Source organism: Halictus rubicundus, chromosome 9 (assembly GCF_050948215.1).
Source record: "Halictus rubicundus isolate RS-2024b chromosome 9, iyHalRubi1_principal, whole genome shotgun sequence".
NCBI classification, from domain to species: Eukaryota; Metazoa; Arthropoda; class Insecta; order Hymenoptera; family Halictidae; genus Halictus; species Halictus rubicundus.
Genome location: NC_135157.1, coordinates 14,512,000 through 14,536,592, shown reverse-complemented (window position 1 = coordinate 14,536,592; position 24,593 = coordinate 14,512,000). Strand labels below are relative to the sequence as shown.

The 24,593-nt window shown below is 43.4% G+C and overlaps 1 protein-coding gene across 2 annotated transcripts in view; it reads right to left on the bottom strand.

The window, feature by feature from the left end:
- Positions 1-24,593, bottom strand: part of Shrm (shroom) — a 212,161-nt gene that overhangs the window by 32,667 nt on the left and 154,901 nt on the right. The gene's annotated exons all lie outside the window — the stretch shown is intronic.

Genomic DNA, 24,593 nt, shown 5'->3' with positions numbered 1-24,593 from the left:
ATTATACATGGTGGATTCAACGTACAAGACTGTGTCGAAAATGTGCAGTGCAGTTTCTGTGTATAGTGATTCAGCTACGAGATAATTGACTTTAAAAATATCCCTCTGATCGATTTTTCAAAAAATACAATCTTGAAATTTTCCTCCACTGGAAAAATTAAATTAACTCCGAAACAGAGCGACCTACGAAAAAATGTATTGCACATTTTTGACTTATTTTTGCACAGACAATCGCCTCCCACTCGATTCCCAGCTCATTTATCAACATCTCGATAAATTAGGATAGAGTGGATTTCTTTTCCACTTTCCTGGCCTGAATAAAGCCTGAGCATAGAAAGTGTATAGATTAGTATTGAAAAGATCAGTATAAGAGAATACGAACGATGGATAGTAGATAATGGAGAATGAACGCGCAGTCGAGTTAGCAAGTAGAAAGGGGCGTTCACTGATCGTACAAAAAGCAATTAACAGTCCAATGCACCCGTTTCCACCGTTCAGTATGACTTCGCGATAAATTTGCGATAATTGTGGGATTTCTTTCGAAAGGGATCTATCGGAAATGCGCGCGCGCTCTGGAAACTATGGTTTTACACATCGGCGGGAAGAAACCGCCGGTGCACTTGACATAGATTGCCGGCGGAAACCAGCCCCCGTTACGACCGGCTGCAACAATTTTCCTCGTTATATCATCAAATGTATCGCACGGTGTGTAGTCGTACGGATAAAATTCGTAACGGGCTTTTACGTAATTCGACGATGATCGCGACACGTTTCACCGCGGTTGAAAAAGAAATGTGTTTACACCGGCAAGAAAGCTGGTGCACAATGCGAACACGTGCCTGGTCGACTTTCTCGCTTCGCGGATACTGTGATTCGCCAACGTCCAGCTCGAGTGTACGGCTACTTGAAACCGAAACGTTTTACTCGTTCCTGGAACGATTCTATTAGACAACGCTTTGGAACACTCTTTATTCGGGCTAAGTATCTTCTAGGGGAATTTCTCTAGGTAATAGAAACCTCCTGGGGGCGATTCTTTGGGCAAAAATGCATCGAAAAGATGCAATACTATTTTTTCTCAGCGCTCTTTGTTTACGAGATAATCGCTTATTAAGTTCAGTGAGCGCGAAAACGGTTTCAGGAGAAGTAGAATGGGCCAGCCATGACCAGACATGGTTACTCTCTTTAGCGCTCTTTCCCGCTGACGTTGATTCATGATTAGACTGCGGATTTTGTGCAGTTATAACAAGATTGAGTAGATGAAATTTAAGATAGCGGGACGATTAACAAAATTTATGACAATACTTTGTGATTATTCTTATTAAAATCACTGGAGGTGAACTTCTTGTTTGATGTCCATTTTCTGCAACTGGTGAAAACAATTTTTGCATAAAGTTTTGAGTTTGGCAATGACAGAAACGTACACTCTAGTTTGCACAGATTCTAGAAGTAATCGCCTTCACTGTGTCTGTTCATGGCTGGCCATTTCTACTTCCACTGAAACCGCCTCAGTGTCAGGCGCACTTTTCAACACAATTATTTCAGAAACTAGTAGCCCTACGAAAAAAAGTTATTCTACACGTTCTCTCCAGTTCTGAAGGTAGAATCTCCTCACATGGAGTCCCCCTCGAATTTCCAAAAACTGACGCGGTAATCCTCAAAATAATCCCGAAAAATCAAGTTCCCAAGTGTACCAAACTCCGAATTGGAACAATTTAATTTTTGTGCGAAGGGTATGGGAGTCTGAGGGTCTCGAGATTCGCACAGGCAACGATCGAGGCTATTTCTCACTGTTTAGTCACCGTGTCAGTTGCAGATCGTTCACCGCGAATTCAATTCCAGAGTATCCCGCGAGTCGAGCGTGTCGGACAGCGTCGCCGACAAGCGTAGAGAAAGCGAGCGATCGGAAGAGAGAAAAAGAGAGATAGCGGGGCGGGGGAGGGGGAGGGAAGGTGACGGTGTCCATTAACGACCGATTAATCCGCGGCGTGGGAAAGCGTACAACTGTTTCCAGCGTTGACTTCCGCGAGCGCGGACACGCGTTACGTGTCGTCCACCAATTAAGGCGTTCATTACGTATTAATCGACGCCCGGGACCGTTATCGCGGACGTACGGGGGCCGAGCACGGGGTCACCCATGAATCACGCCATCGCGTTCCACGGAATACGTAACACGCCGCCTCCTTGGCAGAACCCTCTTTGCTTCACGGTCGTTGTTCGCACCTCTGCCAAGGACAGAGGAAGGAGAAGGAGAGAGAGAAAGAGAGAGAGAGAGAGAGAGATGAGGCATCGCCACTGTTTACACTGATAAGCAAACACCGCGAATTTATGCGCGGATCGATCGTTTCGCAAACGAACCTCTTGGATAGCAATTTTAGTTGAGGTGGGTACCTTCTCGTTGTTACCTTGCGCACCTGCTATGGCGCTGTGTAAATTATTTTGTGCTTCAGGCAAGAGGATTTTATTCTCATTTTGGTAGTGGGAGCAATCTTCAGGATTTTCTTAATTCTTTCTTGTTTTTATTTTGTCGAGTCAAGAGCCGAAAAATTTGACGTCAAAATGACTCGAATTTGTAAATCGACATTTTTATACGAGCGATTATTCCTCGTCGCCAAAATTTATTATTCCGAACGCTCGAATAATTTCGACATCACCTCCCCCACGATTTTATTATGTGATTTTCCCCCTTGGCTTCTCGTTAACATACGGAATCTATCCGGTTTGCTGGTCTTTCTCACGTGTCCGTTTCCCTCGGTTATAATTACCGGCGCGCGGATCGGGACGCAGCCGTATTCGCGCGACAGGAGTAATTAAGCATGCGATAACTTAACGCGCTAGCCACCTAATTAACAACCTTGCGACTCGTTCCCGAGTCGCGATCATCGATACTCGATCTGTCCGGCTGGGATGTCTTACCTTCGACATCTGCGATTTATACAGTCAATCTCGTAATTGATAGCCCACACTTTATGTCAGGATTACTCTCTTATTGATGGACCAAACGATTTCGGTCCTGTTTCTTTGATTAGCAAGACAGTTTACTAGATAATGTGTGATATAAAATTTTTGACAAATTGCGTTTAGTCTGAACTGCGAAAAACAATATAATAAATGTAGCTTTCCACAACCTTTTTATTCGAGTTTGTAATGAAAATTTTAAAAAGTGTGTTCTGTAGACATATATGACAATATTATCGAAATTGATCAATTGCTTTATGAGTTATGAATGATGAAAAATGGTGAAAATCTGCGAGTAAGAAAATTTCATTTCCTGGTCCTTGGACTACCCGCAAAATTTTGAGTGTGTTCTGGATTTGTTCCGAGTGTACCGAGTGGAGTTTGGATTTTTGTTTAACAAAGGAACTGCAGGACTTAAATTTGGCGATAAGCTTATCAACCTTTATTGATTTGATTTCTCGCCGAATCCTTATTAATCAAGTTCCCTCTAATTAGCAGATTTGTATAGTGGATGTTATCATAAATATACTGTACGAGCAGAAAATTATATATTCTTAATGAGCAGCGCGTCCAGTTTTATCGTTTTATTTTTCGACGTTTTCGAATCGAGATCGAGCCGAGTTTTTGTAGTCTTTATTTACAGGGGGTAGGTTGGTCCGCTTCTCGCTCGACTATCTGTTTAGCATAGTTGTTTTTATTACACCGGTACTCGAATCACGGTTTCAGCTAGTGGAAACCGAGCTTCGAATTTCGTATCAGCCGTTCATGAAATTCGAGACACTGTACGCGCGTAACGAATGCGTCATGAATGAATAACAACCAGTCGTCAAAGTGGGCAGTCTATGAAATATTCATTCACGACGTGCCGCTAAGTACACCGACTTCCAAAAATTATGTTACACAGAGACCGACAACGAAAGCCTTTCGAAAACGTTAGCTTCAAGGAATCTTGAACCTTGAACGAAAAGAAAATATCGTGAATCATTCTCTTATTGTCGCGTTACCAAAACTGTACTGCACAATCGTCTTCGTACAGTCACTAACAAAAATATTCCAACACTGCGTGATTCCTCCGACGCTGTACAATTCCGCGACGAACCAACAAAATTCTTTCTGCAGCAGTTGGTAACTTTTACTTGCTCTTAAGCTGTGGCCACATTGATGCGACATCGAGCAACTTTTTGTTGCCTCCTGTTGGTGCATTCTTTTTTTATAAAAATCAAATAAGACGGAAATTAAATGGAAATGGCATAGATCAAAATAAAATAAATCAGAATAAAATAGAATAAAACAGAAATAGAATAGAATAAAATAGAGTAAAATAAAATAAAATGGAATGAAAGAAGAAGGTGACGAAGAGTTGCTGGCTGTTGCCCCGGTGTGGGCACAGCTTTAGAATGTCGTGGACAATGCGAGCAGCATCGGGTGACTGGGACAGGTGTCCCAAGGCTTCAGCGGCGTTGGTGTGATCATGAATTTCAAATGATCCCGCTCGGGGCGAGAATATTTCGGTTGGTGGCGGCGTTCAGGATCGAAGGAACAATCGGTAGCCGTGGAACCGTGGCGATTCGAGAACATTGTTTCCGCGGCGAGAGATCAGTGTCAGCAGATTGGCCTCTTTTCTGGACCGAAGAAACGGGTAGCCCAGAAGAGCCGAGCGTAAAGAACACGTAGAAAGTATTTGTCATGGAGACGTAGATCTCGCGGTGGCATGTTAAAAACCGGGGAAACAAACTGCCGCGAGCGATCCGCAACAACTACTCTCATTTTCCATGGTCCGGTGAGCGGAGACAAGGTCTCGGGGATCCGAACCGGCACGGAGATGCATGGCTACGATACATGGGGGGCCATCAAGCGAAAGGCCCCCGTGTAACAGACGTTTGCCAGGCTCTGGGCGAAAAGAGGCGCCGGTAATTTGTGCGTTCATCATTCCTGAGGAAAACGGTCCCATCGATGTTCCCCTTATGGTTGATTTGAACCTGGTAACTACGTATCTTTCTGGTTGTCAATGATAGCCATTAGACCGCTGATTTTTCTGGATCCAGGAGAAAAATCACTAGATGAAGTTGGAAACTAGTCCTGCGGGAGGTACAAATAAAAACACGTTGGTAGGACGAGGTGTAGACATCGGAGAAATTCAAGGTCATTGTCCTGTTATTTTCTGTGTGTCATTTTTAAACAACTCAAATTTTTTAAGCTATTTTTAAATTATTTTGAAGACGATGGAGACCAGAATGAAGCGAAACGATTTGTTGTTAGCGGAGAATCGTTTCGGGCACGGACGACCATTATTTTCTTGACACGCTGTACCAGTGGTTTGCCTTTCCCGGGAGCACGGTTCGAGGAAGATCGTCTCGCGATTTTATCACTCCCCTTTCTGTCTCGCTCGTGATTTTCCTTCCGACGGGGACACAGCGGGGAATTGCGGAGATTATCAGGGTTTCGATGGATGCGCTCGCAGGACATCGTCCTGATCCGCCGATGACGCGTCTTTTCCTGATTGGTCGTCACGTGACTGGTGTCTGTACACAGCATCACGGCGAAAGTATTTAAGAAATTAAATTTTCTTCGAAAATTTTACGATTTGATGCCTTCGACTTCGGGTTTTATGCGGTCGTGTTGAAAATAAGTGGATGAAATACGAAAAAGCGAACACTGTTGAGGGATTCCAAGATGATGCGAGATTCCCAACTTTTTTCTTAAAAAACGAATTGACGTTTAGTGCAGTGCTCCTGTACTCGGAATTTACGTAGCTCCTGCGTCTTGAAATTAATGCAGAAAATATTTATTTTGCATACAAATCTGCACTGTGTTAATGTACTACTTAAAATTCTAAATCTAACAGAGAAATGTGCAAAAGAAAATTGACACCGAAGGATATTTTAATGGATCCAGATTTACTTGTGGCTCTCCTCAGCTGCCATAAATAATAAAAGAAAATATCCACTAACAAAGACTTAAATGCTATCATTTCCCCCCAATTTTCTAAACCTATCACGTCGTCCTCTTACAAATGAGCTCTGACTAATGATTGGCATCCAATAAAATTTTTCCTCCGGACAAACAACTCCAACAGATATGGAATGATATAAACATGATTGCACTTTGCACAACAAAGAGTGCTGCAGGAACATAATCATCCACTCGATCTAGTTAAGATGTGTTTATCCCCAGGTAGCCGTTGTCAATCGATGGAATATTACTGGAAAATAAAGTGTTCTCTTTTCGTTGCGATAAGTGCAGCGACTGTGATAATTACTGTCAGTGACGCATAGATTAGACTCTTCGAATCAGCTGGGTTTTTCGTTCGAGTAAAAATGAGTCGTAAGCACCGGTTTAATAAAATCGAGCAAATAGACGGTTCGTAGGGTAAAGGAGATTTATAGACTCGGTACTATATACACTGTCTTTGCCGTGTCGAATGGATAATGAACGCCTGATCTACAGGTAATGACAGTCATTTCCAGTCGACACTGTTTTTGTCTTTCACTTGTTGCAAAAATATTCGCGCGACTGATGAGCGCTGTTGCGTGGATCGTTTCGATCTGTTTGGAAAGAGAAAATTCAACTGGCAACAACAAACTGTTATTCCGAAGAATATCTGAGCCTGACAATTTTTATTTCCTACTAATTTAATATTTCAAAAATTCCTGAATTTTCTATTTCTATTTCCTTGCGCAATAAAATATAAATTTTCGGTGTCAGTGAATCATAATTGAAATTTTGAAATTTCAGAAAGAGTTCCCGAGAGGTCAGATTAATTAAATGTTTTAGTTATTTTAGAATTTTCGCCGTTCCAGCGCAGGAAACGATCGAAACACAATCACCGCGGCAAAAGCGACGGAATTCTCAATTCCTAGGCACTCACTATCACCGCGGGGAATAGTTCACCCAGGTCGAGGCTGTCGCCATTTGCTCACGGTTTGAAAAATACTCAAGATGACCGACAGTCTCGAGACCTCGCGTGCCGAGCGTTCCAATTTTACTTTTCCCGCGATTCGCGCGATTCGCTCGCTCGCCTCGGGCATCTGCACTTGTTGCTCGCTTATGGCAACGGTGACGCGTTCGAGCGGCGAGTAAACGATCGCTCCAGCGAGAGTGTGAAGTGTCGACAGTGGAATCACGTAATCTCTGGTCGTGAACAGCACCTGGTATTTACCGTGCCGAGCGAAACACCTGTTGTGGAATATTTGCGAATTTTTGGAAGCGAGCATAATTCATGAACTTTTTACTGCGGTCAATTTTCTACGTCTGATCCGATGCTGAATTTTTATTCGGTTGGAAACACCCTACGGTTTTATCGGAGTCTCTTTTTTATATGACAATTGAGAATTTTTTGAAACTGAACTGACAAACCTACTAAATTGAAACTTTGCAGTTTCGTTTATCAATCTTCGAAGAATGTACAGGATTTTTTTCATGGAGGAATAACGATTTTGTTCGAAGTTATGGCGAATTTAATGAAGAGTCTTAAAAATTCTTAGCAAACATTGAATAGGAGGTCTTTAAAAATACTGGATTTTTATGAAAACTGAATGTATCAAATTCAAATTTTGTCGTCTCGTTTGCCAATCTTAGGAGCACATACAGGATTTTTTTCGTGCAGATGTAATAATTTTCTTCGAAGTTATAGCGATCCAAACGTTTCTTAAAGAACAAAGACTCCATTTACCTCTCGGCTACAACAGGAGCGACCTCGCGGAACAAAAAATCCCCGCGCGTGCATAAAAAGCAATTTAACAGTTGTAACAAGCCACCGAGCAAAAAATGCCCGCATCATAGTGATCGCGATACTCATCACTGTTAGCTCGCGAAGCCATTAACGAGGCAGCAGACCCAACAAACGGTAAAAAGTGTGTTGGAACAACAGCTCTCGCTGCCGATGACGAAATCGTCGAAATGATCGAGGGGGCGATGAGCGTGTGAACTTTCTTGCGTCCAGGATTAATGAGAGGGAACGCCGGTAGCGCGACCGTTGACGCGGAAATAATTCTCCGGAGAAAATCTCCGAGGAATTGTAGCGTCTCCTCTCCGCGGTGACAGCCGTGAAATCCGCGCGCGAGTAGCAGCGAGTGCAGCGAGTGCAGCGAGCGCATCGAGCGCAGCTCGAGGATGGTGGCTCGTTCCAGAAATTAATGCCGAACCGGATGACGAAGACTAATTGTAAATGGTTCTGCCAATCGTGGGAATCCGCGCTGATTAAATCGCAGCTGCCGTGCCGGCTAAATGATGGACTGCCCAACGCAACGGTTCGCCGTATTAACGATTTCCTCGGAACAAGAGCGCACGGAACAAATTAGGAAACGTCAATTCGACGGGACGATTCACGCTGCGCGATACGCGCGAGCAACGCGGACGCGCCGTTCATGATTGACAATGCCCATCGGACGACCTGTTCCACGGAAATTGTTAACGGTGGTTCTGCGCGTGCGTGGTCGACGCGGGAAATCCTTATTTTTTAACCGAGAGAAACGCAGAGTGATCAAAGTTCTAGAAACAATTTTTCTATTGGAGATTGAGCAGGGGGAAAAAAAAAGTTGGTATTTATTTTAAAATTGTGTTTACTTTTTTTGGAATTTTTAAAATAATTGTACCCAGGGTTTAAATAAAGGTACCGTCAGACAGTGTCTAAACAGACGTAGAATCAGTAAAAACAGTACCCTAATTTTTAAAATCTCTGAAATTTTCCTGGGTGTATGTATAGAATATTCTTTTGGTTTTCAATTTTTGAATTTGTGTTGTCAAAGAAGGTGCGACTGTCACTAATATTCCAGAGACAGGTGTTGTCGCGAGAAGTAAGTAATCACGCTCGTGCAGCAGTAAATGATAGTCGAGCCTAATGCAACAGTATTATGCACTGCTTCCCGGATGCCTATAATTTCTGGTAATAGTTATCGCTGCTACCTTTCGCATGTAAGAACCCGGTGCACGCGAGATCCATTTCACTCTTCGGTCGAAGATACCGCAAAAAGCGCGATCAATCAAAAAGAAACTCTCGAAAGATTAGCCTAGATGCCAGAGCCCTTGTAGGTCCATCTAGAAAATATTATCTCCTACCATTAACTTGCAATAAATTGAATTAAATTACAATATGGAGGATGCCGCGTAACGATGATTGTAAATTCCATTTAATAACGACGAACGCGCAATTGCATACTAGAATAATTTCATTCGCTTAAGCCAAAATGCATTCGGCCCTGTTCAGCTGTGCTTAAGAATGCATAATTCTTGTTATTGTTGGAAAGCTGTACCGAATAAAGCAAGTTTTTTGTTAATAATATATTGTTTTGTTAATAAGTCTGGTTAATTCTTCAAGTGTGTTGATTTACGGTGGCTAGTAAGACTATTAAAGTAACAATCAATTCTTAAGTGTCACAGCCTACTTCCACCGAATGACTATTATTTTTCTATGCGGTATTTTACTGCATGTGAATAGCAAATATAAATTTACTAATATTCTAGATAACAGCATCTCAATGACGTTCACAATATAGCTCTCATAACCTGCATTCATTATTTAATTCCGCTGCGTATCAAATTTTTACAAACCGCGGCGCGAAAACTCATTACGATTGCGAAGAAATAAGAAAATTGGGAGCGACCGTAACGACCACAATCAAACGAAATCGGGTCAAAATAAACCGCACACGGCAAACACAGCAACAAAGAAGCGTCGCAACACGCGAGGAACAAACTAATCGTCTCGAAACAGTAATCCACAGCCGTAGCAGCAGTTAATCATTTCTGAGAACGAGGGATCCTTAAGGGGCTGAACGGTGTCAGTAGATGATTTCGATTAGAATTTCCGGCGAGGACGGTCGATTAACATGTAAGAGGAGCGGTCACGAAGAGTCTCGTGTGTAACCAGAAACTGCTAGAGTGTGTCTAGGACGATCAGAGACAATAATACGTCAGGAGAAAAGAACGAGAGAATCCTATCTCGGTGAGAGGGTGAGGGAGAGAGAGAGAGGGAGATGGATGGGGTAAGATTGCTAAGCATCTCGAGCGGAGGAGTAATGAAGCAAAATGGAAAAAAAGACGAACGGTGGGAACTAAATAGTCATTTCGAGGCGTCGGTAGACAAAGGATAACGGAGACGGCGATTTTTAAAGGCGGTTAATGGAGGCGGTGGAGCGGCTACGAGGAAGTCGGAGAGCGAACGCCACAGTCTCGGGCTTTGAGAGAGAAAAAGAATCCGATGCAGTTAACGGTCGCAATACGAAAGGGCATACTGTTAAACGCCTTAAAAGTACCGACACGCTGCTGTTACGAATCTATTCGTCCTGGTAGCAAAGATAGGCCGAATATCAATCGGTGGCCAAAGTGGGTTAGGCGAGTCAGGAATACCAGGAAATTAACCCTTTGCTCCCGAAGCTATTTTAACTCCAAATTGAAACATTTCTTCTATATATATTCTTTCATGTTATACATACGAAAATGGTGTGATTTACACGTACAATACCGAAGTGTTTAGTAATTTATTAAATACAAACAACTTTAATAATTTAAGTTGAGTGCTAAGGGTTAAAGTTTGCACACAAGTCTCAGAATACAGCCCCCTAATTCTTTATAATTGGGGAGACAGTGAAAATTACGTTTGACTTTGCCAAAATGTCACAAAATTCTTTGATCCAGCGTGATCCTTTGATCCCCCACTCGTGATTACCGTGGAATGGCGCTGTGGGAACCATTTACGACGTAGTAATTGCGAAATTGTGCACCCGAGAGAAAATTAATAGGAGACCAGTCCCGCCGACACAACGCGAACGAGACACTTGATCCGATCTCGCGTTCGCAAAAACCGTAAAAACCAGCTCTGATCAGGACAGAACTGCCCCGGAACCGTTAATCAGCTGGCAATCGCAGCCTAGACCCTTTAATCGCCGATATCTAGTGATAACGGCCCAGCAAACTAGCATCGTTTATTGTTTCTCGGTGCTCGCGAATCTGCAATTAGACTGGCGAATCAACTCTACGGACGGGTTTTACGATTTCTTCGAATCGGCCGCTCGTGATTTAATATCTGCAATCCTACTGTATCCCGGCGATCGAATCGGCGCCTGGATCGCCTGTTTTTGCGCGATTATGCTTCCCGCCTGGAAACTTTGATGCATTTTTCACGTCGCCTCGATTTTGTTTCGCCGAGATCGTTCTCCTCTGCTGCAGAAAATGTTCTACGATTATTTAAAAAAATATTTGGACGGGCTCGAACTCCCAAAATTGGAGAACATAATTCACATGTAGGCTGGGGATCTGTATGCAAAATTAAAATTTTGATCTTCTACTATTTCAAATTGCACAACTAATTTTTATTATAAAAGTATAAAATCTGCAGTCTACTCATAAGAATGGCATTTAAAGTTATAATGAACGTTTCGCTATTTTTATTATAATGTAAGATTATATAAAAAAATTTATTCCATCATTTTCCGTGGGACGAGTGTTTATAATTTCCAGAATTTTAAAATGAAAAATCTGGGACCGGTCATTCGAGGCTGGTGGGTCCACTGTTAATAATTTTGTTAGATTGCGATAAATTTTGTTGGGATGGCAATTTCCTCGAATTTTTTCAGATTCTGTCTTAAATCTTAATATAATATATTCGCGATATGTATTATTAATTTCATTAATTGCGATAAATTTTGTTGGGATAGCAATTTCCTCGAATTTTTTCAGATTCTCTCTTAAATCTTAATATAATATATTCGCGATATATTTTTTTAATTTCATTAATTTTTCATTCCCGGAGGTCACAGACCTTTCACTATGAACACCAATTTAGTAGACGTTGGTTCCGACGTGTTGACTTTTTAGAACGCCACCGCGTTCTCCGACGAGGACTACCGTGCGCGGGTATAGTGGTCGGAGTTCTCGGAAGCTGCGCAGACCAAACAAAGACTTTCGTTGTTCTTCCGCCTACGCTTTTGCTGGCAGGCGCACGCGTCACTGGCTAGCCAAGGTAAAAAAATACCTTCGAATCCGAATGGGTCCGCAACGGTACCGATCGTGAGGAGACTGCCGATAGTCATCTCTCGGCTGTCCTTCGTACGGGATCTTTTATGATAAGTTGCTCGATGGCTACCGGTAGTCGGACCTGACAATTCGAGGAACGTTGACAGCGATACCGATCGATCGCCGCGATCCATCACTGCGATCGAATGGTTCGGGGTCCCTGTGGCAGGCATGATCGATTGGGAGACACGTGGCTCTCGGAATTGTGATTGTCTGATTAATTGGTCTTTTGCAATACAAATTTTCATTTCTACAAGACTACGGTTGCATTGTTGCAATTCGCCGAGATAAACATTTACACGTTACGTCCATTTTATCCATGGGAGCGATCAGAGTTAGTAATAATTATTACTAGTTACCGGATAATGAAGTTCACTTCTCACTATCATAGTTAATTTTAATATTCATAGATTTGGGAGTGGCATTGATCTTAAAAGATGAAGGCAGGTTTAAAATTTATTTTGGTGAATTTTCATGAAGAATCTGAAGTGGAACACCTCAGGGAAATTTACTATGCTTTAGACTTAGCGGCGTTAATTTATTGTGAAGAATTCTCATAAACAGTCTAAAAATTTAGCCTAGAAGAATCCGAAACATCTTGGAGCCATTTACCGTGCTTTTTGTTCCAATAAGGAAGTGCTCAGGGTTCACACCAAGCCTGCGCTTTCCCATCGAGCACCTAGGTCCCAAAACATCAAGAAACCATTACCCACACTCTCACACTCATTACCGCCAATTACGAGACGCCCCGTCCATCTGGAAAAGCTGCTCTAAACCGAACTCGACACTTGGAAATCACAAGCCGGCTACTTAATTAAAATATCATTACTCACGTCCTAACCATCCGACACCATCCATCACCCATAGTACCCTAGACAAGGTTACCGCTCGAGTATCGATGTACAGGGCGACTCGAGGCCACTTCCGTCGCAATAGCAAACGATTCCAAAACCTGTCCCATAAATTCACACAATTTCAATCGCACGAATCAACCCCTTCTAAACCTTCACAATCCCAAAAATTTCGAGCCCATCATTTTGTCAAGTGTGTCAATATTTTCAATGTTATCAATTGCCCACGAATAGTTTGCGTCTTCGTAGAAGCGACTCGGGACTTCGGCACCACCCTGTATGGTTTCAGGTGTAGTTCCAGGTGATCGGAGGTCTCGCGGGGGGGCTCGCACAACTCGCATACTGAAATTACGCGTAGTTCTTTAATTACAGGCCGGCGATTAATCATCGCGCGGCCGCTTTCTCCGGGAGAGGATTCGACGCGCAGGCTTTTCCGGCAGGATCTATCGCCGGCGTTGAATCGATTACCTCTGGGGATCGTGGATCACCGGTCCAGAGGCCGGACCGGGCCCTGGAGCTTCCATAAATCAACCGGGGAAGTCATAGGACTGGGCTGCGGGGCCGTAAATCCCGAGACGTCTCTATCGTCCGGTCGCGGATGCACGCGCGGCATCACCGAACGTCCGGTTCTGGGCCGTATCCGGACCCTCGCGATGTTTAAAAACCGCATAACAAACACACGTTCACCGCGTCCGCTAATAATCATTTTAAATCATTTTAATCGAAAAATATCGTTGCTCATCGATTCTGTTGGAATTCGAACGATGCCATAGCACTTCCATGCACAAACATAAGGGATGGCACGAGGGGTCAGGTATAAGGGACGGTGGGACTCAGTCGGGGGCGTAAAGTTGAGTCTGCCGTCAGTCTGACTGAAGAAGTTAGCCCGTGCGGATCGCAGCAAAGTTTAGTCCCAAAGTCACCGTGTCATATACAGCGCATTTACTGTTCAATCATTATACCGTGAAACACGCGGATACACTGCGGCGTTATTAGAATAACGTTACTATTTGTAATAAAGCATATACATAAAGGGCGTGTTGTTTATTTCTAAAGACGCATACGGTACAAGGATCGTATCCAAGTCGTTAGTGTTACTGGATAAAGGTTATTTTCTAACAAATTCTGCAAACTCATTCGTAAGCGCATAAAATCCGGGAATCCAGCGACCAGACAGAACCCACTTGCAGTCAACGATGTTACGATTGATTGTGCAACACGTGCGCGATTTAACACGTTCCCGTCACCACCCGATATAGTGATTTCGAACAGTTCCTTCGGAAGCGTTTCGAAATCTTCTTTCGATTTTTCGGATCAGGTTCCCTTGATCCAGCTCGGTCACGATCCACGCCCACGCGTGTGCCGTCAGCCGGTGGATAGATGTTTCAATGTAGACGTCCGAGGGAATAGCGGGAACATGCGAATGCTATCATGATGTATACGTACTACGATTCAATGATTCCCCGACGCTCGTCGCTGTAGGGCTGCCGTTTGCTTGCTCGCAGGATGCCAGAGTCGACTTCTCGAGGAAAGAAAACGATAAGAGCGATCGGAGAGCTGTGTGCACTAGATAATCGAAAGCTGGACTTGTTTATTTATGATATTATAAAGGTGAGTCAATCGCGGGCCGCGTATCTCGCAGCCAGGGAAAATCGTCGCGGGTTATCGCGGGCTGCATCGTGTTACCTTGCTGGCTGTTTGAGGAGAGGGTGCAGCTCGGGAATTTAACGATAAGAATTTTTGTGCATGCTTGTTTTTACCGGGAAAAATTATTTCCGTTCGCGGTGCGATGATTAACTTCGTTCTACGTTCAATCGAGCTGAACAGAGTTTTATGGAGAATCTAATTTTTATAATTCTGGATTTATTTAGGTTATTTTTAAGCGTAGCAGACAGCGGAGCTTTATGCAGAATAAAATTTTTTTAACTGATTTGCAACCAGCTGGAGTGTAAGGGAAATTTATTTTCTTTCTTAATGTGTTGAATGTCTTCCTTGTTGCGACTCCTTCGAATTATCTTTTATCATTACGCAGGATTATTTCGATTCCTCTCGGTTTATTTGGAGCATTTAGGAGAATGAGTGACACGACCGTAAAAGGATATTTGATTATGAGAGACGCGATATATCGCGAAACGACACTGTCACTCGTACGTGAGTGGCGTGGTACAGATCCTTAGAAAGTTAGGCGTTAATCCTAGAAAGATTGAGCCCCGAGCGTGAGCAACTTATCTGCGCGCATACTAATTTATTTCCGACACCGGCTCCGAGAAATAATATCTGTATCCCAGACGAAATGTAACGTAGCTTTAATCACGTTCTAATCGATAAACTCGACTAGCTTCGGGCGTGGTCTTTAACAAATTACAAAATGAAATTACATGCAAATGGTTTCAGCAGCTGCCATAGAAATGTTCCTGCAATTCTTTGCAATATTTACACAGATGAAAAGCGAACGATTTTTAGGTGGAAAGACAAAAGAAAAATAAATAAAATTACTGAAGTTCTAAACTTAAAAATATCTTTTATGGGATCATTAGACAAAATCATTCTAAAAAATTCCAAAAAAAATTCCTGGCGCCAAGGGAAGCAAAAGCTATTTTCCGGAGGGATCATAATCAACCGACCATAGCCGTCGGCATTTAGGTTCGCAGTCCCGCAGGGATCGTTGCCCGCGTGTCGGTGAACCCGTGTCACTCGGCTGTCAATATTAGCGGAGCGCTTCGCGACGCGCTCGATCGATTCAGCCGTGTCTCGGGCGAAGTATCGAACCGAGAGAGTCGATAAGGATCTCGCGCGGTATTATGGGGGCCGATCCATCCGCTCGATTTTCTTCGGTTTCTCGGCGTAATTGGAGGAACGGTTGCCAAAGGAGAGAATTAAGCGGTCGGAAAGGATCGGCGTCCGGCGAGACCGACGTCGTAATTAATTAACCGGCCCCGTTTCCTCGAATCGGTTCAAACGTCGATTAGAGTCGCCGTTGCGACACCCCGGACTCGCCTAATAGTCGAGCCCGAACGGTTACGACGAAAATCGTCCGATCAAAAATCCTAATTGCTTAATTGAATTTTTATCGCCGTCCAGCGGCGAGATACTTGAAACCGATCTTTCGTACACCGCTTCGAAACGCGTTTAATACCGACGATTGGAAATTAGAAAACAGTCCCGATGAAAATCGACTGTTTTATAGGCGGCAGTAAATTCTCGGGAGGGATTGTAACATCGGAAATGAGTCAGTGCTGTCGCTGGTTGCGACCTACAAACACACGCGTCTTCGCTCCGAAGTGTATCTTTGCGCGGTCACGGCTTAATGGCCCGTTTAATTGGTCTATTGTGCGGGGACGTTGTGTTTCACTTATTCACTGGGTAATTCTGTCATTGGGTCACGAACAGGTCGTAGGGCTCTATTTTTTAGTGTAGTGCACTGGACTATAGCAACGGGGCCCTCTGAACGGCCATTTTGGTCTGTGACCGTCTCAATAATTTTAAACAGTAATTTAATAGGTGAGGTATGAGTTTTAGAATCTACACCTCAATCTGCAAATTTTTGTTTTAATTTCAAATTTATCTTGAAATTTATATTTTTATTTTAGTTGCAGCTGAATTTTAGTCGGAGCTCCTAGCAAGACAGAGTCGTTCGTGTGGCGAACAAGGGGCCATTATGTCCGACACAACGGTTTGCGTCCAAGGGAAGGAGAAGACCGGAAAAGCTGAGACGCTCCCAAGAGACACAGAGAGAAAAGAAAGAGAGAGAGAGAGACGAGCACACAACAGAGCTCGACTCCATCCGGCCGATTCTAATTGTTATTAATTGGATCGATCGGCCGGTGGACGGTGACTCGGATCGAGCGAGAACCAGATCGGTCGTCGGATAGGCAAGGTGGTCGCAATTAGAGTCCCGGGACACGGTAATTGAGCGTCGATAATGTTGCCAGCACGAGGAAAGCCGATCGCCGATACCGACGTCCCTCCCGAGGACGAGAATGAACTCTCGCAGCAGACACGACTCCGGGACTCTCTTGGGCCCCGCTGATTGAGAGATACTCTGGCCGACGTGGAAACGCTCGAATCCGAAAGGGCACCGGTGTTCTGGGCCGATTTTTCCCGGTAACGATCGCGTGCAACTGGAACGTGAGAAAAGAAGATTTTCTGGCGACCGTGCCCCCGCGATGAAATCGACGAAAGCCGACATTTTTCGCGGCGAAACGCGACGACTATCGGGAGCTGAAGCTCTTTTTATTTGAAACGATCCTTTTTCATTTCTACCGCACTAAAATACAAAATTGATCGGAATTGACTCCGTCTGGGAATTCAGAGAATCGCGACAATCTCTCGGCAGCAAATGAAGCACGGCTATCCGTGAAAATTGTAATGGACGCGGTGCAGAGTGAGATACCGGCCCCAGCAGTCGTTCAAGCTTCCGAGTAACGCGGAGCAGATAATTAAACGAAGGCAGAACCTAAGGCTGGAGTATCTTTCGTCAGCGTTAGATATAAACAATTACGGGTCCATTAGGTGTCCCGTCGACCAATATGTCTTCTGATAAACGCAGACTCTCGACTGGTTCTCCGTAGAGCTACACCCATCATTCCTTTCGGGTAGAACGCGACTCTTGGTATTCTTGCCGAGGTGGAAGGATTGAGGCTTAATGGTGCCGTCAGTTAATATTGGACAGTTATTGGACGGTCCTAAATGAATGTACGGTTTACTGCAATTTTAGCACAGCTTCCGTTCATTTTTCCTGCTGTGAAAATCATTGGGAATTGATTTGGAGTTTAACTGGAGATTGTTCAAAATCTCTTCACTAATTTTTTTTAAATTTTCCACTTCGAAATGGAGCATTAGAAATATTTAGAAAATTTTTGAGAGATTTTTATCTCCATCGGAATGCGTTTAAGTTTATTATCTACTCAGGCACCTAGACAAATACTTCATTCTTCTGGAAACCAGCTTATGAAAATGTATGCTTGCAAGAGGAGCTGCACAGTCTAGCAACAATAACCTCCAGTAATCTAATCATTTCCTCTGAAATTAACATTTACAAGCAGATTTCGAAGCATCCTTCGGATATACCGCAATCATTCAGCAGCCTATTCGCAGTTAATTAACAGAATAATCAAATGCTAACAGTAAACGCAACCAGAACTAATAAATCCAAAATTCTTACGACCGATTATAATCTCTTACACTTCTCGGCGAGCGTTCAACCCAAGTTTGAACCATCTTCGGCAAGAAATGGGTAAGATAAAATACAAAAGAAATGGGTGCTCTTCGGAGAACGCGCCTGGAAGCAGGCATGTTTCACGCGGAAAATTCTGAAAGAAAGTTTAAAGTGTCTGCGACAAGAGAAAGAGATCGGGATCTTTCTTTTCGGGATCGACGACACGGAGACAAGATTTCCCTCCGAAGTGAATCAAATCAGATAGGACGCGTCGTTAGCATCGCAAACAATGCGTGCGACGACGCGGCCACACGCATCCGCTCTAGACGCGAGTCTGGAGCCTGGCGTAATGAGCCGTCGCTCGTTTTCTGCCGAGATCGCCCGCGATGCCTCATTACCTTTCACGCCGGGACAGCCTGAAAGTGGCCGAGCGCGTCCGCCGAGCTTTTCGAGCTTCAACTCGCAAGGCGCCGGTCAACCGAATGCAGGAGACCGTGCTTACTGCGCCGGCATGCACACGCCTAATTCACCCTTACACTCCACCGTTTTTACTTAACATTATCCCTCAAGTCTATTCCCCACTTACTGCAACCCTTCGTCGCTGTCGTTCAACCCCTGTCATTCGTCCATACGAGGAAATCAGATTCGAGAATTCTTTTGCCAGCAAAATACAGAATTTTTGACAGGAAAATATTTTTGTTTTCTTAAATGAAGATTGGAGGAAAACTCTGAGTTTTTTGCAATCCTCCTTTCATTTGTTTGGCTTAGAAAAAAATTTGTTAATTGAGGAAATCAGATTAGGACGATTTGAGAGTCTCGGAATGGGGATGGCACTTTGAGAATTTTTTTGTACCATGTTGCTCCTGAGTTTTTGGAAAAAAATATTCTTGTGTAACTAAATGAAGGTTGATGAACATTACTGTATTTTTGTTATGATTCTTTTGTTCGTATCGCTTGAAAAAATTGTTTAATATGTATTTTGACAATTCAATATTGAATGAAGGCAGGACTTTGAAAATTTGTTGTACCCTTTAATCTTTTACAATCTTTTTGCAACTTTCTTATGGCATAGTTCTACTGTCAAACAACACGCAGAAAAATTGTTACCGCTGTTCCTTGGCTAATAACGTTTTCAGATTCCGAAATCCCGAGATTGCCGGCGCAGTCCTTGCAAAATCATCGGTGACAAAAGAATGAAGTATCCCAGCGTTTCATGTGGCGGCTGATTGTTTATTATCTGCGAATTTGTATGCAATTTGCGTGCCGCGGCGGCAATCGTTTCCAGAAATCGCGGCGTATAGCGACCGCCGCGAAAAACAAGAGGCAAAGGAGATCGCGAGCGACAGAGAGCGAGAGAGAGAGAGAGAGAAACCGTTTCGAAACGGTGTTGCAACCCGAACGGAACGAAACGACATTGGCATTTCACCTTTCTTGCAGTAATTCAGCCTCCCGCGCGTGCCCCGAGAGACTCGACGAAATCGAGCCGTCGAATAAAGTGCTTTTAATTGCTTCGAATCAGTGCTGCGCGCTCGTCGGGGGAAAAAGAAACGAAAAAGAAAAAAAAAAGCAACGGAAAAGAAAAACGAAAGAACAAAAACGGGTCAGCAAGCGATAAACCACGGGAGCCCATGCTGCACGCTCGAGAGTATCGAGGCACGAAAATGCACCGTTGCCGACGGCGAGAAACGGAAATAAATACGGCTGTCGCGTCGTAACGTGTAAACGTTCAATTAACCGGTTAAATATCCGTTTGATCCGGCAGCCGAGTTACTATCCTCCGCCGACTGTATATACAGGGTGTCATGTAACCGGCCGGCTACAACCGGGAAGCGAATTCTACACGAAAAAGCAAGACCGAATCGCAAAGTAACGTTTCTCTCCGGAAAATTCCGTTTCCAAGCTAATCGACTTTGCGCATTTTTAATTTACAATCACTTGCAAATTTTACTCGTTCGTTACCGCCTTCCTGATCGAAAGCATTAGCATTAGGACACTGATAAATTAACTTCCTATCTTGTTTATGCTCTGACCTCATTTTTACAGACACCAGAAAAATCTTTGCACACTCCTGTATACAAATGTGGACTGCACAAAAATTTGAGTGTAAATTAAAATTCGAAGTCTAATAAAATGATATAAACCAAATATATAGAAAACAATTTTTTATAGAGAAAACCCTTGCAAAGCATCATTTGTTAGAGAAACAAGTCAAATACAAATAATCGTAAGTTTCTACTTCTATCAGTTCGTTTACAGAACCCAAAATACCACAAGAGAAAGATTTATTCAGCCAACTAGATGATTCTTTATGATATATAATGAAATATTGTAAAAATAGTGTTAGTTAATATGGATGTACATGTACATTAGTATTTTACAAGCGCAACTATGTCGGAAATGCATAAATATCCGCAGTATAATAATAGCACTCATAAATACACAGCGTGTAAGAATAGATCCAGCAAGTAGAAACGGCCAGCCATGACCAGACGCACGTTAAACGATACTTACTCAACAGACGTGCACCACCCAAATATTTGAGCTCGTTTCTTTCGAAAACAGAGCCTCGTACGAAAAAAAAGTACTCTACATTTTTCGCTCATTAATTCACGTAAAATCGCCCCTTTTTGGTTACATTAATTTCGCAACGCTCTATATGATAATTAAACCAATTTTCATGCACAGTGTCGTACAAATTCGGCGTCACTACTTCAGACTGACATAAACCGCTCGAATAATTTTGGGATTTTATGCATTTACAAGAAAAATAAATGAATAAACTACAAAACTGTCGGGATATTAACAGAATTTAAGGACATCGTTCCGACTTATTAACATTATTAAACGGTACCGTACACTGTCGTTTAATCCCTGTCCCTCACACCCACCTTAAACAACTTTTACTTTGCATACAGGTCCCGCAGTCTCACAGTTGTACGAACCACGGAACACAACGCCATCCACGGGACCAGTCAACTTTCCATTAAAATAAAAAATCTCGACCCCGACCAATTTATATTCTCCCGCGATCTAAAAATACTGCCTCGATCTTAATAATCCTCAACGTATGAACTCCCGTGTCACCATAATTTTTTCAAAAGTACTGTACCCGAACGACAGGAAAAGGACACAAAAGAGTATCGGTATCGGGGAACGGAAACACATCGGCAAGAAAATATATTCACGTTTCGACCGAGAACCGTCAATAACCGGAGGGACGAATCTCGATCATCGTTCGATAAATAAAGCGTCCTTGCGTCGCCGTCGAGGATCACGATCGCGCAGCCGAAGACAAATAGAGCACGAGGACGGAGGGGGATATAGGGATCGAGGGATCGAGAGACACGCTCGCCGTCTCCCCTCGTTCGTTTCTGCTTCTTGCGGCCGTATCGAGCGGATAAGTTCCCAGGCTTCGCTCGGCCGGTTACTTCTTAGGCGTATACGTAAGCCGATTCCCCTGGAACCAGCCGATCTATACCAATAGCCGACGATCCGTATCGAGCGCACGTCCCGGCCTCGTCCGATGGATGGGTTAATTAAAACGGGCGCACGCGGAAACCCGAGGGAAGACGAACACGCCGAGCGCCGATCCTCCGCGACTTTTATTCTCTCTCGCTCCCGTTTTTCGACGTGGATTGTCGTCAACGGTGAAACAGAATTCGACCGCCTCGACGGACGCAGCCCATTTCGCCTGTCCGCTAATCTGACGGACACTGTCGACCCGGAAAAAGTAGCTTTCGATGAGGAGTCATAAGAACCGTGCTCCACGCTGCACCGGGAAAATCGAGTACGTCGATGGAGCAGTGTACCTCCATTTTTTAACATTCCTGTTCCGGCAAACAGTGTTCAGAAAACTTTCTTCGGGGCTTCCACGTCGACCAGATAATTCTCGTCTTTTGGAGCGAACGTTACCAGGCAACATGTCGGAGGAAAGTGCAAAAACGTTTCTCCTACCGCTTCGTGCATAAGTTCACATTCTTGTATAGGAACTTGCCAATTTGTTTTTAACCTTTCCAGCCGGTATTTTTGCGTGAAAATTTTCTATGAAACTGTCCGAATACTGTATCATATTCGAACAAATTTTTAGACAGATCCTGTTATCGGTAACATTCTTAAAAACTGTCAAAGTTGCCAATCTTTGGGCCTGTTAACTATTCCGCTCCGAAGGTTGAGAACTCTGATTTATTTCGATTTTTGTACTCGATATTTTTGGCCAAAAATTTTCTAGTACACAGCTCAAATAACGTGCTAAGTACCCCAAATTTTTCAAACAGATCCTTTCGCTATTAAAGTTTTTAAAAATTGTCAAATTTGTAGTTTGTTCGAGATTAGCCCCAAATGGAGTGGAACATTGATCATATTTTTTAACACCTTTTTGTTCAACCATTCCTTCCGAAATTTTTCTGATGAACACCTTGGACACTGTGCTGCATGCGAGTGATTTCTCAAGTATGTATGTCCTTTCGTCATCAAGGTCTTTAAAAATCGTGAAAGTTGCCGAACCTCCGGACATCTCCGAACAATTAATCCAACGAGAAAACACAAAAAAAAATGTTGTACCTGCTGCACAGACAGAACATCGACCACTTTCGTTGCTTCCTCGCTAGTCTGAGAACCTTGTACCCGGAAATGGGCCACGGCGGCGCCATCCGCGTCGTATCCCGCGGAATTTCGTCACCGGTAATTTCGGCCCGCGGGACCCGACTATTAACTTGTCACGATGATTTTTTGCCGGCGACTCGATACACGTCGCCCGCGACAAGAAGACTATCCTCTTGCTCATCCATCACTGTCACCGCGGCCGGGCTTCGACTGTCCGATAAACTTTCTACTTATCGTTCGCATACGCAAATGATAAAACGTGTCCGCGAGAAGATGGTGTCTAACCTTGTTTCTTCGGTCGATCGAAACAGTGGAATATTGAACTCCGAGATAACGAAACTCTGTAAGATAATGCTTCTGCGATGCACACACGCTTGTCGCTCCACCGTTCTTTATCTCGTTTATCTATCTTCTCGGAATCTGTTCGAGTGTTTCACGACCGCGATATGCTCTCTTAGATAATGAAAGAGGAAGCTGCCTCCACTCGATACCCGTCAATCGCGCTTCAATGAACCGGAACACGCTTCCTGGCACCTTATGCTACAACGATTCCCCGCAGATCCCTAATCTCCCGACCGAAATTCGCCTCCCTCGTGCAACAGAAGTTAACAATGCTCGAAGACCGGCGGAAATCTACCGTGAAATTCTTGATTGCCCTTTGTGCCCGCTGTACGCGAAATTGGGACTGTCCATTGTTGCTAATGCCACGTAATTTGGCACACTTCGACGGCAACATATGATTTGTCAAATTGTAGCCTTCTTGTTTTATGCTCTTGACTATAAAATTGGTACATGTCCCGTGCACCATTTTTCTGGGAATGCGATCAAATGTCAAACCGTGGTCAATTTATGCGACACGGGGCAATAGAAAGTTATTGTAAATGTCTGCGTCTATAGGATTTTTCTGAACAATTCTTTATACCTCCAGGAATTTTCGTTTCTTTTTCTTATTATAGTCGTATGCGGTTCTGCAATTTTTATGCTTTCAACGTTTCATAACAGGCTCGCTGTAATCGATTCTTTTATGACAATGTTCCCAGTTATACAATATTTTATTTGTGCTGCAACTTTCTAGTGTTTAAATATTTCTTTGTACACAAAGATCGTGAAACATTTTCATATCAATTTATTGACGAGTACGAAATCACTTTGGCTCCTCTTACCCGCAACACTATGATCGACGATGGCGACAGTAGCCGCGGAACTTGGTATGTGATAAAATTAAATACGCGGCGAGCATTGATTGAGAAATAAAATAGCCATCCGTCGAATCGTTTTTCCATTGGTGTTCATTATCGACGATATTGGTTTCAATAAGTCACCGGGTGCACGTGTACTCGACACACACACGCGCACACGCGCGAACACGTACGAAAGGATACGCAGGCTCGTAAAATTGCAAACCGAGAAAGCAAACGCGCAATTTATGATGTAAATATTTAAGGTCGTCACGTTGTCTATACTAAATAGATTTCTTTCTCTCGATTCCCTTTCGTAGAGCATCAGATTGATGGAGTGGTTGGCATTAAAAATTATTAAACGTCTGACCCGTGACGGACTTGTTTTAACGCGCGAGTCTTGTGGATATGGTAATAAACAAACCGTGACGAATGGTATCTAAATGAATGACTCGGGTTAATGACCTATCGGCTTCCGCCGAACAAAAAAATTGATCGCGGTTTCGCCGAGTCGTGAACGAGAGCCATTCCTCGCACGAAAGTTCGAGCAACGCGAAAAAGATAAGAGCAACAATATTAATGACTGACAAGCGTTCGACTATAAAAATTTTCTTCCTTGGGCAATACAACTACCGACGAAGAAAGATCGTAATTATTTATGTGCGTGCAACTGCTGACAAACAAATACTGAAACTTTTTGTATGCAACTTCTTGTAAACATACTGGAACAATTTATATACAACTTCTGACACATAAATGTAAAATTGAGGAACATTAGTGAACTTTATAATTGCCTTTGGGCACTCACTGTACTGAGGAAGCAGAAGATTTATGTTA